This window comes from Eriocheir sinensis, unplaced genomic scaffold, assembly GCF_024679095.1.
Source record: "Eriocheir sinensis breed Jianghai 21 unplaced genomic scaffold, ASM2467909v1 Scaffold12, whole genome shotgun sequence".
NCBI classification, from domain to species: Eukaryota; Metazoa; Arthropoda; class Malacostraca; order Decapoda; family Varunidae; genus Eriocheir; species Eriocheir sinensis.
The window spans coordinates 257,059-276,621 of NW_026110518.1; positions in this window are offsets into that span (position 1 = coordinate 257,059).

Consider the following 19,563-nt stretch of genomic DNA (forward strand, 5'->3'; position numbering starts at 1 on the left):
TGGAAACAAAAAAAAAACCAATAAAAGAATGTGTATTTGTATAAATATAAATGTACAAAATACACATACAAAATAAACATAAAATAAGGTAAATTTGTAATGAAATATATGTACAAAATACACATAAAATAATGTAAATTTATATGAAAATATATATACAAATACACATAAAAAACCATGAATTTGTATAAAATTATATATTCAAAATAAATATTAAATAATGTAAATGCGTATAAAATATATATACAAAGTACATATAAAATAATGTAAATTCGTATCAATATAAATCAACAAAACACCAATAAAATAATATATATTTGAATGAAAATAGATTTAGAAAATACACATAACATAACTAAAATTTGTATTGAAATATATACAAAATACATAAAATAATTTGAGTTTGTATGAAAATAGATATTCAAAATACACATAAAACTAGGTAAATTTCTTTTGAAATATATATACAAAATACCCATAAAATATTGTAAATTTGTGTCAAAATATATAAACAAATACACATAAAATAATTTAAAATAACGTAAATATGTATCAAATATATATACAAAAAACACATTAAATAATGTAATTATGTATAAAAAAATATATACAAAACACAAATAAAATAATGTAAAATCGTATCAAAATAAATACAGAAAATATTAATAAAATAATGTAGATTTGTATGAAAATTAAGATGCAAAATACTCATAAAATAACGCATTTTTTAAAAAAATATATATACGAAAAAACATAAAATATTTGATTTTGTATTAAAATAAATAGATATTCAAAATACACATAAAATAAGCTAAATTTGAATTGAAATATATATAAAAAATACATAAAATAATGTAAATTTGTATCAAAATACTTATACACATATAATATAATAACATATAATAACGTTAATTTGTATAAAAATATATAAACAAAATAAACATTAAATAATGTAAATACGTATAAAAATATGTACAAAATACACAAATAATCATGTAATTCGTATCAAAATAAATAGACAAAATACCAATAAAATAATGTAAATAAACATATACAAAATACAGATAAATAACGCAAATATCAATAGAAATATATATAATATAATAAATTTTATACATATTTAAAATATTTTATGTATATTTGTATATATATTACCAAATTTACGTTATTTTATATGTATTTGTTTATATATTTTCATACAAATTTACATTATTTTATGTGAGTTTTGTATATGTATTAAATACAAATTTGCCTAACTTTATGTGTATTTTGCATATCTATTTTCAAACAAATTTAAATTATTTTGTGTATTTTTGTATATATTTTATTCAAATTTTAGTTATTTTATTTGTTTTTTTATATATATTTTCTACAAATATACATTCTTTTATTGGAATTTTGTGTATTTAATTTTTACAATTTACATTATTTTATGTGTATTTATATATATTTTCTACGTATTTAAATTATTTTATGTGTATTTTATATATACATTTTCATAAAAATTGACGTTATTTTATTGTGTGTATTCGTATATATTTTGAAACAAATTTTATACAAATTCATGTTATTTTATGTGTATTTGTATATATATTTTCATACAAATTTATATTATTTTATGTATTCTTACATATATTTTATTACAAATTTACCTTATTTTATGTTTATTTTGTATATTCATTTCATTCAATTTTAAATTATTTAATGTGTATTTTTGTATTTGTATTTAGGTTATCTTAGGTTATCTTTAGGTTACCTTATTTTATGTTTATTTTGTATATTTATTTCATTCAATTTTAAATTATTTTATGTGTATATTTGTATTTGTATTTAGTATTTTTTTTGTGTATTTTGTATATATATTTTCATCCAAAATTACATTATCAAAAATATATACAAAACACAAATAGAATAATGTAAAATCGTATAAAAATTTACGTTATTATATGTATTTTTATAAATATTTTGATACAAATCTACATTATTTTATGTATTTTGTATATACATTTCAATTCAAATTTAACTTATTTTATCTGTATTTTGTATATCTATTTTCATACAATTTAATTACTTCAGTGTATTTTGTATATAGTTTTATACAAATTTACGTTATTTTATGTATTTTGTATATTTATATTTATACAAATACACATTCTTTTATTGGTATTTTGTGTATTTTGTATATTTTAAAACAAATTTACTTTATTTTATGTGCATCTATTAAAATATTTTGATACAAATTTACATTATTTTATGTATTTTGTATATATATTTTAATACAAATTTAGTTTATTTTATGTTTATTTTGTATATCTATTTTCATTCGTATCAAAATAAATAAACAAAATAGCAATAAATAATGTAAATTTGTATGAAAAAACAAATATATAACGCAAATTTCTAAAAAAATATATGTACAAAAATGCACATAAATAAAGTAAATTTGCATAAAAATATATATACAAAACACACATTAAATAATGTAAATGCGTACATAAAATAACCTAAATTTGTATAAAACTATATACAAAAATACACAAAAATATTTAAAATTTGTATGAAAAGAAATATACAAAATACACATAAAACAAGGTAAATTTGTATTGAAATACATATACAAAATACACATCAAATAATGTAAATTTGAATGAAAATATATAAACAAATACACTTAAAATAACGTAAATGTATAAAATATTTATGCAAGATACACATTAAATAATGAGAATGTATAAAAAATATATACAAAAGAAATAGAATGCTGTAAAATCCTATCAATATAAATACAGAATATCAATAAAATAATGTAAATTTGTATGAAAAGAAAGATGCAAAACTCATAAAATAGCGCATTTTTATAAAATATATATACCAAAATACATAAAATATTTAAATTTGTATTGAAATAAATATACAAATGCATATACAGTAAGGTAAATATGTATTGAAGAGATATATATATATATATATATATATATATATATATATATATATATATATATATATATATATATATATATATATATATATATATATATATATATATATATATATATATATATATATATATATATATATATATATATATATATATATATATATATATATATATATATATATATATATCTCTTCATACAAAATTAGATGATTTTATTCGTATTTTCTTTATATTTCTCGAGTGGAATTTATATTTTTTAAATGGTATTTTGTATACATATGGTTATACTCAATTACTTTATGTAATGTGTTTTTGTATATATTTTTCAATAAATTTATTTTATGCATTTTTGTACATACATTTTTATAGAAATTTATTTATTTTATGTGTATTTTGTATATGTTTTCTCATAAAAATTTACATTATTTTATTGGTATTTTGTTTATTTATTTTGATACGAATTACATGATTATATGTGTATTTTGTATATATTCTTTTATAATTAATTACATTATTTAATGTATATTTTGTTTATATATTTTTATATAAAATTTACGTAATTATGTGTATTTGTAAAAATATTTTGATACAAATTTACTTTATTTTATGTATTTTGTACATATATTTCAATTCAAATTAAGCTTATTTTGTGTGTATTTTGTATATCTATTTTCATACAAATTTAATTACTTTTGTGTATCTTTGTATATAGTTTTATATAAATTTACCTTATTTTATGTGCATTTTGTATATTTATATTTATACAAATACACATAAAATAAAGTAAATTTCCATAAAAATAAATATACAAAACACACATTAAATAATGTAAATGCGTATAAAAGTATGTATACAAAATACCTATGAAATAATCTAAATTCGTATCGAATTAAACTAACAAAATACCAATAAAATAATGTAATTTTGCTGAAAATATATATAGAGAAAATACACATAAAATAACCTAAATACAAATACATATATACACATAAAATAATTTAAAATTGAAGGAAATAAATATTCAAAATAAACATAAAATAAGGTAAATTTGTAATGAAATATATGTAAAAATGCACATAAATAATGTAGATTTGTATGAAAATATATATACAAATACACATAAAATAACATGAATTTGTATAAAATTTGTATCAAATTATATACGAATACACACAATAAAATTAAATAAATTTTTATGAAAATATATATACAAAATACACGAAAAATAATGTAAATAAGTAGAAAAATATATATACAAAATACACATAAAATAAAGTAAATTCGTATCAGAATAAATAGATAAAATTCCAATAAAAGAATGTATATATGTAGGAAAATATATATAGAAAATACAAATAAAATAACTAAAATTTGTATAAAAATATATACAAAAACACACAAAAATTATTTAAATTTGTTTGAAAATAGATATGCAAAATACACATAAAATTAGGCAAATTTGTATTAAAATACATATACAAAATACACATAAAATAATGTAAGTTTGAATGAAAATAATATACTTAAAATAAACGTAAAATAACGTAAATTTGTATGAAAAATATATACAAAATACACATTAAATAATGTAAATATGTATAAAAAAATATATACAAAACACAAATAGAATAATGTAAAATCGTATCAAAATAAATACACAGAATATTAATAAAATAATATAAATTTGCATGAAAATAAAGATGCAAAATACCAATAAAATAACGCATTTGTTATAAAAATATATATACCAAAACACACCTAAAATATTTGAATTTGTATTAAAATAAATATACAAATGAAATAGATATGCAAAATACATATAAAACAATGTAAATTTGTTTCAAAATATATATACGAAAACACATAAAATAACGCAGATTTCTATAAAGATATATATACAAAATACACATAAAATGAAGCAAATACGTATACAAAAATGAGTACAAAATACACAAAAAATAATGTAAACTCGTATCGAAATAAATAAACAAAAAACTAATAAAAAAATGTGTATTTGTATAAATAGAAATATACAAAATACACATAAAATAACGTAAATTGATATAAAAGTATATACAAAAATATGCAGAAGTAATTAAATTTGTATGAAAATAGATATACAAAATACATATAAACCATATTTAATATATATATATATATATATATATATATATATATATATATATATATATATATATATATATATATATATATATATATATATATATATATATATATATATATATATATATATATATATATATATATATATATATATATATATATATATATATATATATATATATATATATATATATATATATATTTTATATATACAAAATGCACAACGTAAATTTGTATAAAATATATATAAAAAATACACATTAAATAATATAAATATGTATAAAAAAATATATACAAAACACAAATAGAATAATATAAAATCGTATCAAAATAAATACACAGAATATTAATAAAATAATGTAAATTTGTATGAAAATTAAGATACAAAATACACATAAAATTGGGTAAATTTGTATTGAAATACATTTTCAAAATACATAAAATAATGTAAATTTGAATGAAAATATATAAACAAATACACTTAAAATAACGTAAATTTGTATAAAATATATATACAAAATACACATTAAATAATGTAAATATGTATAAATAAAATATATACAAAACACAAATAGAATAATATAAAATCGTATCAAAATAAATACACAGAATATTAATAAAATAATGTAAATTTGTATGAAAATTAAGATGCAAAATACCAATAAAATAACGCTTTTTTTTTTTTAAATATATATACCAAGACACACAAAATATTTGAATTTGTATTAAAATAAATATACAAAATGCACATACAATAAGGTAATGTAAATACGTATAAAAAATATGTACAAAATACACATATAATCATGTAATTCGTATCAAAATAAATAAACAAAATAGCAATAAAATAATGTAAATTTGTATGAGAAAACATATACAAATAACGCAAATTTCTATAAAAGTATATGTACAAAAATGCACATAAAATAAAGTAAATTTGCAAAAAAATATATATACAAAACACACACTAAATAATGTATATGCGTACATAAAATAACCTAAATTTGTATAAAACTATATACAAAAATACACAAAAATAATTTAAAATTCTTTGAAAAGAAATATACAAAATACACATAAAATTAGGTAAATTTGTATTGAAATACATATACAAAATACACATAAAATAATGTAAATTTGAAAGAAAATATATAAACAAGTACTCTTAAAATAACGTAAATTTGTATAAAATATATAAACAAATACACATAAAATAAAGTAAATTCGAATTAAAATAAATAAACAAAATACCAATAAAAGAATGTGTATTTGGATAAATATAAATATACAAAATTACACATGCAAAATAAACATAAAATAATGTAAATTTTTATGAAAATATATATACAAATACACGTAAAATACCATGAATTTGTATAAAAATATATATTCAAAATAAATATTAAATAATGTAAAAGCGTATAAAAATATATATACAAAGTACATATAAAATAATGTAAATTCGTATCAATATAAATCAACAAAACACCAATAAAATAATATATGTTTGAATGAAAATAAATTTACAAAATACACATAACGTAACTAAAATTTGTATTAAAATATATACAAAAATACATAGAAATAATTTGAATTTGTATGAAAATAGATTTCTTTTGAAATGTATATTCAAAATACCCATAAAATATTGTAAATTTGTGTCAAAATATATAAACAAATTCACATAAAATAGCGTAAATTTGTATGAAAAATATATACAAAATTCACATAGAATAATGTCAATTCGTATCAAAATGAATGAGCAGAATATCAATAAAATAATGTAAATTTGTATGAAAATAAATATGCAAAATACCCAAAAAATAAAGCATATGTTTATAAAAATACTGATAAAAAAAAACATCGAATAATTGAATTTGTATTAAAATTAATATACAAAATGCGTATATAATAATGTAAATTTGTATTGAAAAAATATGCAACATACATGTTTACTCATACAAATTTATATTATTTTATTGGTATTTTGTTTATTTATTTTGATACGAATTAAATGATTATATGTGTATTTTGTACATATTTTTTTTATACGTATTTACATTATTTAAAGTGTATTTTGTTTATATATTTTCATACAAATTTACGTTATTATATGTGTATTTGTATAAATATTTTAATACAAATTTACTTTATTTCATGTATTTTGTATATATATTTCAATTCAAATTTAGCTTATTTTGTGTGTATTTTGTATATTTTCATACAAATTTAATTACTTCTGTGTATTTTTGTATATAGTTTTATATAAATTTACGTTATTTTATGTGTATTTTGGGTATTTAAATTTATACAAATACACATTCTTTTATTGGTATTTTGTTTATTTATTTTGATACGAATTTACATTATTTTATGTGTATTTTGTATACATTTTTTTATATGTATTTACTTCATTTTATATGTATTTTCTATATATATTTTTATAGAAATCTACGTTATTTTATGTGTACTCGTATTTATATTTTGAAACAAATTTACATTGTTTTATATGTATTTTGCATATCTATTTCAATACAAATTTACCTTATTGTATGTGTTTTTAGTATATTTATTTTAATACAAATTTAATTTTTTGATGTGTATTTTGGTATATATATTTTTATAAATAAAAAAATGCGTTATTTTATGGGTATTTTGCTTCTTTATTTTCATACAAATTTACATTATTTTATTAATATTCTGTGTATTTATTTTGATACGATTTTACATTATTCTATTTGTGTTTTGTACATATTTTTTTATACAAATTTACGTTATTTTAAGTGTATTTGTTTATGTATTTTCATTCAAATTTACATTATTTTATGTGTATTTTGTGTATGTATTTCAATACATATTTACCTAATTTTATGTGTATTTTGTATATTTATTTCATTCAATTTTAAATTATTTTATGTGTATATTTGTATTTGTATTTAGGTTATTTTATGTGTATTTTGTATATATATTTTCATCAACAATTACATTATTTTATTAGTATTTCTTAATTTAATTCGATACGAATTTAGATTATTTCATAGGTATTTTGTATACATATTTGTACACTCATTTACATTATCTAATGTGTGTTTTGTATATATTTTTATGCAAATTTATCTAATGTTCATTTTTTTACATAGATTTTTATAGAAATTTGCGTTATTTTATGTATATAGTTTTATATAATTTTACGTTATTTTATGTGCATTTTGTATATTTATATTTATACAAATTCACATTGTTTTATTGGTATATTGTTTATTTACATTTATACGAATTTACATTATTTTATGTGTATTTTGTATACATTTTTTTATACGTATTTACTTAATTTTATGTTTATTTTGTATATGTATTTTTATAGAAATCTACGTTATTTTATATGTATTCGTATATATATTTTGAAACAAATTTACATTATTTTATATGTATTTTGCAGATCTATTTCAGTACAAATTTACCTTATTGTATGTGCATTTTTTATATTTATTTTAATACAAGTTCAAATATTTTATGTGTTTTTTGGTATCAATAATTTTATAAAAAATGCGTTATTTTATAGGTATTTTGCATCTTAATTTTTATTTATATGTACTTTGTATATATATTTTTATACGCACTTACATTATTTAATATTTATTTTTAATATATATTTTTATACAAATTCATGGTATTTTATGTGTATTTGTATATATATTTTCATATAAATTTACATTATTGTATGTCTATTTTGTACATATATTTTATTACAAATCTACCTTATTTTATGTTTATTTTGTATGTGTATTTTGTATATTTATATTTATCCAAATACACATTCTTTTATTGGTATTTTGTTTATTTATTTTAATTCGAATTTACATTATTTTATGTGTATTTTCTATACATTTTTTTATACGTATTTAATTAATTTTATGTGTATTTTGTATATATATTTTTATTGAAATCTACGTTTTTTTATTTGTATTCGTATATATATTTTGAAACAAATTTACATTGTTTTATATGTATTTTTGCATATCTCTTTCAATATAAATTTACCTTATTGTATGTGCATTTTGTATATTTATTTCAATACAAATTTAAAATTTTATGTGTATTTTGGTATATATATTTTTATAAGAAATGCGCTATTTTATGGGAATTTTGTATCTTTATTTTCATACAAATTTACATTATTTTATTAATATTCGGTTTATTTATTTTGATACGATTTTACATTATTCTATTTGTTTTTTGTATATACTTTTTTATACATACTTACATTATTTAATGTGTATCTTGCATATATATTTTATACAAATTTATTATCTATTATCTATTTTCATACAAATACACATTCTTTTCATGATATTTTGTTTATTTATTTTGACACGAATTTACATTATTTGATATGTATTTTGTATATATATTTTTATACGTATTTACATCATTTCATATGTATTTTGTATATATATATATATATATATATATATTTATATATATATATATATATATATATATATATATATATATATATATATATATATATATATATATATATATATATATTTATAAGATATTCAAAATACACATAAAATAACCTAAATTTTTATCAAACTATATACAAAAATACACAAAAATATTTTAAATTTGCATGAAAATAAATATAAAAAATACACATAAAATTAGGTAAATTTGTATGGAAATACGTATACAAAATTCACATAAAATAATGTAAATTTGAATGAAAATACATAAACATATATACTTAAAATAACGAAAATTTGTAGAAAAAAATATATTCAAAACACAAATAGAATAATGTAAAATCGTATCAAAATAAATACACAGAATATTAATAAAATAATGTAAATTTTTTATGAAAATTAAGAGGGAAAATACCCATAAAATAACGCATTTTTTTTTATTTAAAAAAATATATATACCAAAATACACATAAAAAAATTAGATTTGTATGAAAATAAATATATAAAAAACACATACAATAAGGTAAATTTGTATTGAAATAGATATGCAAAATACATATAAAGCAATGTAAATTTGTTTCAAAATATGTATACGAATACACATAAAATAACGTAGATTTTTATAAAAATATATATACAAAATACACATAAAATGAAGTAAATACTTATAAAAAAATGTATACAAAATACACATAAAATAATGTAAACTCGTATCAAAATAAATAAACAAAATACCAATAAAAGAATGTGTATTTGTATAAATATAAATATACAAAATACATATAAAATAACGTAAATTTATATAAAACTATATACAAAAATACACAGAAGTAATTAAATTCGTATGAAAATAGATATACAAAATACACACAAAATATGCTAAATTTGAATTGAAATGTATATACAAAATACATAAAATAATGTAAATTTGTATCAAAATATTTATAAAAATACATATAATAACGTAAATTTGTTTAAAAATATATTAACAAAATACACATTAAGTAATGTAAATACGTATAAAAAATATGTACAAAATACTCATATAATCATTTAATTCGTATTAAACTAAATAAACAAAATATCAATAAAATAATGTAAATTTGTATGAGAAAACATATACAAATACATATAAAATAACGCTAATTTCTATTAAAATATATGTCCAAAAATGAACGTAAAATAAAGTAACTATGGATAAAAATATATGTACAAAACACACATTAAATAAAGAAAATGCGTACATAAAATAACCTAAATTTTTATAAAACTATATACAAAAATACACAAAAATAATTTAAATTTGTATGAAAAGAAATATACAAATTATTGAAATACATATACAAAATACACATAAAATAATGTAAATTTGAAAGAAAATATATAAACAAATACTCTTAAAATAACGTAAATTTGCATAAAATATATATGCAAGATACACATTAAATAATGTAAATGTGTATAAAAAATATATATACAAAAAACAAATAGAATAATGTAAAATCGTATCAAAATAAATACACAGAATATCAATAAAATAATGTAAATTTGTATGAAAATAAAGATGCAAAATTCCCAAAAATTATCGCATTTTTTATAAAAATATATTTACCAAAATACACATAAAAGAATTTAAATTTGTATTGAAATAAATATACAAAATGCATATACAGTAAGTTAAATTTGTATTGAAAGAGATATTAAAAAATACATATAAAACAATGTAAATTTGTTTCAAAATATATATACGAATACACATAAAATAAAGTAGATTTCTATAGAAATATATATACAAAATACATATGAAATTATGTAAATACGTATAAAAATATATATACAAAATACATATCAAATAATGTAAATTCGTGTCAAAATAAATAAACAAAATATCATGAAAAGAATGTGTATTTGTATGAAAATAGATAATAGATAATAAATTTTTATAAAATATATATGCAAGATACACATTAAATAAAGTAAATATGTATAAAAAAAAGTATATGCAAGAAAAAAATAGAATAATGAAACATCGTATCAAAATAAATACACCGAATATTAATAAAATAATGTAAATTTGTATGAAAATAAAGATGCAAAATTCCCATAAGATAGCGCATTTCTTATAAAAATATATATACCAAAATACACATAAAATATTGAAATTTGCATTGAAATAAATGTACAAAATGCATATTCAATAAGATAAATTTGTATTGAAAGAGATATGCAAAAATACATATAAAACAATGTAAATTTGTTTCAAAATATATATACGAATACAAATAAAAAAACGTAGATTTCTATAAAAAAATATATACAAAATACACATAAAATTAAGTAAATACGTATAAAAAAATGTATACAAAATACACATAAAATAAAGTAAATTCGAATTAAAATAAATAAACAAAATACCAATAAAAGAATGTGTATTTGGATAAATATAAATATACAAAATACACATACAAAATAAACATAAAATAAGGTAGACTTGTAATAAAATATATGTACAAAATACACATAAAATAATGTAAATTTTTATGAAAATATATATACAAATACACATAAAATACCATGAATTTGTATAAAAATATATATTCAAAATAAATATTAAATTATGTAAAAGCGTATAAAAATATATATACAAAGTACATATAAAATAATGTAAATTCGTATCAATATAAATCAACAAAACACCAATAAAATAATATATGTTTGAATGAAAATAAATTTACAAAATACACATAACGTAACTAAAATTTGTATTAAAATATATACAAAAATACATAGAAATAATTTGAATTTGTATGAAAATAGATTTCTTTTGAAATGTATATTCAAAATACCCATAAAATATTGTAAATTTGTGTCAAAATATATAAACAAATACACATAAAATAGCGTAAATTTGTATGAAAAATATATACAAAATACACATAGAATAGTGTCAATTCGTATCAAAATGAATGAGCAGAATATCAATAAAATAATGTAAATTTGTATGAAAATAAATATGCAAAATACCCAAAAAATAAAGCATATGTTTATAAAAATACTGATAAAAAATACACATCGAATAATTGAATTTGTATTAAAATTAATATACAAAATGCGTATATAATAATGTAAATTTGTATTGAAAAAATATGCAACATACATGTTTACTCATACAAATTTATATTATTTTATTGGTATTTTGTTTATTTATTTTGATACGAATTAAATGATTATATGTGTATTTTGTACATATTTTTTTTATACGTATTTACATTATTTAAAGTGTATTTTGTTTATATATTTTCATACAAATTTACGTTATTATATGTGTATTTGTATAAATATTTTAATACAAATTTACTTTATTTCATGTATTTTGTATATATATTTCAATTCAAATTTAGCTTATTTTGTGTGTATTTTGTATATTTTCATACAAATTTAATTCCTTCTGTGTATTTTTGTATATAGTTTTATATAAATTTACGTTATTTATGTGTATTTTGGGTATTTAAATTTATACAAATACACATTCTTTTATTGGTATTTTGTTTATTTATTTTGATACGAATTTACATTATTTTATGTATATTTTGTATACATTTTTTTATACGTATTTACTTCATTTTATATGTATTTTGTATATATATTTTTATAGAAATCTACGTTATTTTATGTGTACTCGTATTTATATTTTGAAACAAATTTACATTGTTTTATATGTATTTTGCATATCTATTTCAATACAAATTTACCTTATTGTATGTGTTTTTTTGTATATTTATTTTAATACAAATTTAATTTTTTGATGTGTATTTTGGTATATATATTTTTATAAATAAAAAAAATGCGTAATTTTATGGGTATTTTGCTTCTTTATTTTCATTCAAATTTACATTATTTTATTAATATTCTGTGTATTTATTTTGATACGATTTTACATTATTCTATTTGTGTTTTGTACATTTTTTTTTATACAAATTTACGTTATTTTAAGTGTATTTGTTTATGTATTTTCATTCAAATTTACATTATTTTATGTGTATTTTGTGTATGTATTTCAATACATATTTACCTAATTTTATGTGTATTTTGTATATTTATTTCATTCAATTTTAAATTATTTTATGTGTATATTTGTATTTGTATTTAGGTTATTTTATGTGTATTTTGTATATATATTTTCATCAAAAATTACATTATTTTATTGGTATTTCTTAATTTAATTATATTCTAATTTAGATTATTTAATATGTATTTTGTATACATATTTGTATACTCATTTACATTATCTAATGTGTGTTTTGTATATATTTTTATGCAAATTTATCTAATGTTCATTTTTTTACATAGATTTTTATAGAAATTTGCGTTATTTTATGTATATAGTTTTATATAAATTTACGTTATTTTATGTGCATTTTGTATATTTATATTTATACAAATTCACATTGTTTTATTGGTATATTGTTTATTTACATTTATACGAATTTACATTATTTTATGTGTATTTTGTATACAATTTTTTATACGTATTTACTTAATTTTATGTGTATTTTGTATATGTATTTTTATAGAAATCTACGTTATTTTATGTGTATTCGTATATATATTTTGAAACAAATTTACATTATTTTATATGTATTTTGCATATCTATTTCAGTACAAATTTATCTTATTGTATGTGCATTTTTTATATTTATTTTAATACAAGTTCAAATATTTTATGTGTATTTTGGTATCAATAATTTTATGAGAAATGCGTTATTTTATAGGTATTTTGCATCTTAATTTTCATTTTATATGTACTTTGTATATATATTTTTATACGCACTTACATTATTTAATATTTATTTTGAATATATATTTTTATACAAATTCATGGTATTTTATGTGTATTTGTATATATATTTTCATATAAATTTACATTATTGTATGTCTATTTTGTATATATATTTTATTACAAATCTACCTTATTTTATGTTTATTTTGTATGTGTATTTTGTATATTTATATTTATCCAAATACACATTCTTTTATTGGTATTTTGTTTATTTATTTTAATTCGAATTTACATTATTTTATGTGTATTTTGTATACATTTTTTATACGTATTTAATTAATTTTATGTGTATTTTGTATATATATTTTTATAGAAATCAACGTTTTTTTTATTTGTATTCGTATATATATTTTGAAACAAATTTACATTGTTTTATATGTATTTTTGCATATCTCTTTCAATATAAATTTACCTTATTGTATGTGCATTTTGTATATTTATTTCAATACAAATTTAAAAATTTTATGTGTATTTTGGTATATATATTTTTATAAGAAATGCGCTATTTTATGGGAATTTTGCATCTTTATTTTCATACAAATTTACATTATTTTATTAATATTCGGTTTATTTATTTTGATACGATTTTACATTATTCTATTTGTTTTTTGTATATACTTTTTTATACATATTTACATTATTTAATGTGTATCTTGCATATATATTTTATACAAATTTATTATCTATTATCTATTTTCATACAAAAACACATTCTTTTCATGATATTTTGTTTATTATTTTGACACGAATTTACATTATTTGATATGTATTTTGTATATATATTTTTATACGTATTTACATAATTTCATATGTATTTTGTATATATATATATATATATATATATATATATATATATATATATATATATATATATATATATATATATATATAATATATATATATATATATATATATATATATATATAGATATTCAAAATACACATAAAATAACCTAAATTTTTATCAAACTATATACAAAAATACACAAAAATATTTTAAATTTGCATGAAAATAAATATAAAAAAATACACATAAAATTAGGTAAATTTGTATGGAAATACGTATACAAAATTCACATAAAATAATGTAAATTTGAATGAAAATACATAAACACATACACTTAAAATAACGAAAATTTGTATAAAAAAATATATTCAAAACACAAATAGAATAATGTAAAATCGTATCAAAATAAATACACAGAATATTAATAAAATAATGTAATTTTTTATGAAAATTAAGAGGCAAAATACCCATAAAATAACGCATTTTTTTTATTTATAAAAATATATATACCAAAATACACATGAAAAAATTAGATTTGTATTAAAATAAATATATAAAAACACATACAATAAGGTAAATTTGTATTGAAATAGATATGCAAAATATATATAAAGCAATGTAAATTTGTTTCAAAATATGTATATGAATACACATAAAATAAAGTAGATTTTTATAAAAATATATACAAAATACACATAAAATGAAGTAAATACGTATAAAAAAATGTATACAAAATACACATAAAATAATGTAAATTCGTATCAAAATAAATAAACAAAATACCAATAAAAGAATGTGTATTTGTATAAATATAAATATACAAAATACACATAAAATAACGTAAATTTATATAAAACTATATACAAAAATACACAGAAGTAATTAAATTCGTATGAAAATAGATATACAAAATACACACAAAATATGCTAAATTTTAATTGAAATGTATATACAAAATACATAAAATAATGTAAATTTGTATCAAAATATTTATAAAAATACATATAATAACGTAAATTTGTTTAAAAATATATTAACAAAATACACATTAAGTAATGTAAATACGTATAAAAAATATGTACAAAATACACATATAATCATTTAATTCGTATTAAACTAAATAAACAAAATATCAATAAAATAATGTAAATTTGTATGAGAAAACATATACAAATACATATAAAATAACGCTAATTTCTATTAAAATATATGTCCAAAAATGAACGTAAAATAAAGTAACTATGGATAAAAATATATGTACAAAACACACATTAAATAAAGAAAATGCGTACATAAAATAACAAAAATTTTTATAAAACTATATACAAAAAAAAACAAAAATAATTTAAATTATTATTAAAATAAATATAAAAATTAATGAAATACATATACAAAATAAACATAAAATAATTTAAATATGAAAGAAAATATAAACAAATACACATATAATAACGTAAATTTGTATGAAATATATATACAAAATACACATTAAATAATGTAAATATGTATAAAAAAATATATACAAAACACAAATAGAATAATGTAAAATCGTATCAAAATTTACGTTATTATATGTATTTTTATAAAAATTTACGTTATTATATGTATTTTGATAAAAAATTTGATACAATTCTACATTATTTTATGTATTTTGTATATACATTTCAATTCAAATTTTGCTTATTTTATCTGTATTTTGTATATCTATTTTCATACTAATTTAATTACTTCTGTGTATTTTTGTATATAGTTTTATATAAATTTACTTTATTTTATGTGTATTTTGTATATTTATATTTATACAAATACACATTCTTTTATTGGTATTTTGTTTATTTATTTTGATACGAATTTACATTATTTTATGTGTATTTTGTATACATTTTCTTATACGTATTTACTTCATTTTATGTGTATTTTGGATATATATTTTTATACAAATCTACGTTATTTTATGTGTATTTGTATATATATTTTGAAACAAATTTACATTGTTTTATATGTATTTTGCATATCTATTTCAATACTGATTTACCTTATTGTAAGTGTATTTTGTATATTTATTTTAATACAAATTAATTTTTTCATGTGTATTTTGGTATATATATTTTTATAAAAAATGCGTTATTTAATGGGTATTTTGCATCTTTATTTTCATACAAATTTACATTGTTTTATTAATATTCTCTGTATTTATTTTGATACGATTTTACATTATTCTATTTGTGTTTTGTATATATTTTTTTATACATATTTACATTATTTAATGTATTTTGTATATTTTAAAACAAATTTACCATATTTTATGCGCATCTGTTAAAATATTTTGATACAAATTTATATTATTTTATGTATTTTGTATATATATTTCTATACAAATTTAGTTTATTTTATGTATATTTTGTATATCTATTTTGATTCGTATCGAAATAAATAAACAAAATAGCAATAAAATAATGTAAATTTGTATGAGAAAACATATACAAATACACATAAAATAACGCAAATTTCTAAAAAAGTATATGTACAAAAATGCACATAAAATAAAGTAAATTTGCATAAAAATAAATATACAAAACACACATTAAATAATATAAATGCGTACATAAAATAACCTAAATTTGTATAAAACTATATACAAAAATACAAAAATATATATACAAAAAACAAATAGAATAATGTAAAATGGTATCAAAATAAATACACCGAATATTAATAAAATAATGTAAATTTTTATGAAAATAAAGATGCAAAATTCCCATCAAATAGCGCATTTCTTATAAAAATATATATACCAAAATACACATAAAATATTTAAATTTGTATTGAAATAAATATACAAAATGCACATACAATAAGATAAACTTCTATTGAAAGAGATATGCAAAAATACATATAAATCAATGTAAATTTGTTTCAAAATATATATACGAATACACATAAAATAACGTAGATTTCTATAAAAATATATATACAAAATACACATAAAATTAAGTAAATACGTATAAAAAAATATAAAAAAAATACACATAAAATAATGTAAATTGGAAACAAAAAAAAAACAATAAAAGAATGTGTATTTGTATAAATATAAATGTACAAAATACACATACAAAATAAACATAAAATAAGGTAAATTTGTAATGAAATATATGTACAAAATACACATAAAATAATGTAAATTTATATGAAAATATATATACAAATACACATAAAAAACCATGAATTTGTATAAAATTATATATTCAAAATAAATATTAAATAATGTAAATGCGTATAAAAATATATATACAAAGTACATATAAAATAATGTAAATTCGTATCAATATAAATCAACAAAACACCAATAAAATAATATATATTTGAATGAAAATAGATTTAGAAAATACACAACATAACTAAAATTTGTATTGAAATATATACAAAAATACATAAAAATAATTTGAGTTTGTATGAAAATAGATATTCAAAATACACATAAAACTAGGTAAATTTCTTTTGAAATATATATACAAAATACCCATAAAATATTGTAAATTTGTGTCAAAATATATAAACAAATACACATAAAATAATTTAAAATAACGTAAATATGTATCAAATATATATACAAAAAACACATTAAATAATGTAAATATGTATAAAAAAATATATACAAAACACAAATAAAATAATGTAAAATCGTATCAAAATAAATACAGAAAATATTAATAAAATAATGTAGATTTGTATGAAAATTAAGATGCAAAATACTCATAAAATAACGCATTTTTAAAAAAAATATATATACGAAAAAACATAAAATATTTGATTTTGTATTAAAATAAATAGATATACAAAATACACATAAAATAAGCTAAATTTGAATTGAAATATATATAAAAAATACATAAAATAATGTAAATTTGTATCAAAATACTTATACACATATAATATAATAACATATAATAACGTTAATTTGTATAAAAATATATAAACAAAATAAACATTAAATAATTTAAATACGTATAAAAAAATATGTACAAAATACACAAATAATCATGTAATTCGTATCAAAATAAATAGACAAAATACCAATAAAATAATGTAAATTTCTATGAGAAAACATATACAAAATACACATAAATAACGCAAATATCAATAAAAATATATATAATATAATAATTTTTTTTACATATTTAAAATATTTTATGTATATTTTGTATATATATTTTACCCAAATTTACGTTATTTTATATGTATTTGTTTATATATTTTCATACAAATTTACATTATTTTATGTGAGTTTTGTATATGTATTTCAATACAAATTTGCCTAACTTTATGTGTATTTTGCATATCTATTTTCAAACAAATTTAAATTATTTTTGTGTATTTTTGTATATATTTTTATTCAAATTTTAGTT